Raw genomic sequence first — 1,372 nt, forward strand, 5'->3', positions numbered from 1 at the left:
ACACACACACAGTGTCACACCAGGTGTCACACACACCTGGTGTCAGACACACACACCCCCCCAGTGTCACACAGAGCCTGTCCCACACCCAGAGTCACACACACACACACAGTGTCACATCTGGTGTCACACACACCATGTCCCACACCCAGAGTCACACACGGTGTCACACACACAGACAGTGTCACACCCGGTGTCACACACACACCCCTGGTGTCACACACACCATGTCCCACACCCAGAGTCACACACGGTGTCACACACACAGACAGTGTCACACCCGGTGTCACACACCCCCAGTGTCACACACACTGTGTCCCACACCCAGAGTCACACACACAGCGTCACACCCGGTGTCACACACACACCCCCAGTGTCACACACACCGTGTCCCACCCCCAGTGTCACACACGGTGTCACACACACGCCGTGTCCCACCCCCAGTGTCACACACGGTGTCACACACACACGGTGTCACACACACCGTGTCCCACACCCAGAGTCAAACACAGTGTCACACCTGGTGTAACACACATAGAGACAGTGTCACACCCAGTGTCACACACACACACAGTCACACACACACACAGTGTCACACCAGGTGTCACACACCCCCAGTGTCACACACACCCTGTCCCACACCCAGAGTCATGCACACAGTGTCACACCCGGTGTAACACACACACACACAGAGTCACACACAGAGACAGTGCCACACCCGGTGTAACACACACACACACAGAGTCACACACAGAGACAGTGTCACACCCGGTGTAACACACACACAGAGTCACACACAGAGACAGTGTCACACCCAGTGTCACACACACACACACACAGTCACACAGTGTCACACCAGGTGTCACACACCCCCAGTGTCACACACACCATGTCCTACACCCAGAGTCACGCACACAGACAGTGTCACACCCGATGTCACACACACAGAGTCTCACACACACAGTGTCACACCCGGTGTAACATGGACACACCCAGTGTCACACACAGACAGTGTCACACCAGGTGTCACACACACACACAGTGTCACACGCACCGTGTCCCACACCCAGAGACAGTGTCACACCCGGTATCACACACCCAGTGTCACACCCCCCCCGTGTCCCACACTCCGTGTCGGACACAGTCTCACACTCACACACACACACCCCCCCGCTGTCACCCACCCAGTGTCTCCCCTCGCACCCGCCGCTCTCCCGGCCACGCCCACATGGGCGGGGAGATGGGCGGGGCTTCCCTTCAGACCCCGCCCCCTCCAGCTCCGTCCCCGCCCCGGGGCGGCAGCGCCGCCTGTCACGCACGAGCCCGGGCGCGCGGGGACACGCGCAGGGCCACGCGCTCCCCTCAGGCCGCC

The 1,372-nt window shown here is 60.0% G+C and overlaps 1 protein-coding gene across 1 annotated transcript in view; it reads left to right on the top strand.

Annotated features, from left to right (window-relative positions):
- ADRBK1 (adrenergic, beta, receptor kinase 1) overlaps positions 1 to 1,372 on the top strand; it is a 13,984-nt gene that overhangs the window by 2,421 nt on the left and 10,191 nt on the right. The window lies entirely within an intron of this gene.

This window comes from Calidris pugnax, unplaced genomic scaffold, assembly GCF_001431845.1.
Source record: "Calidris pugnax isolate Ruff unplaced genomic scaffold, ASM143184v1 scaffold107, whole genome shotgun sequence".
Taxonomy (NCBI): Eukaryota; Metazoa; Chordata; class Aves; order Charadriiformes; family Scolopacidae; genus Calidris; species Calidris pugnax.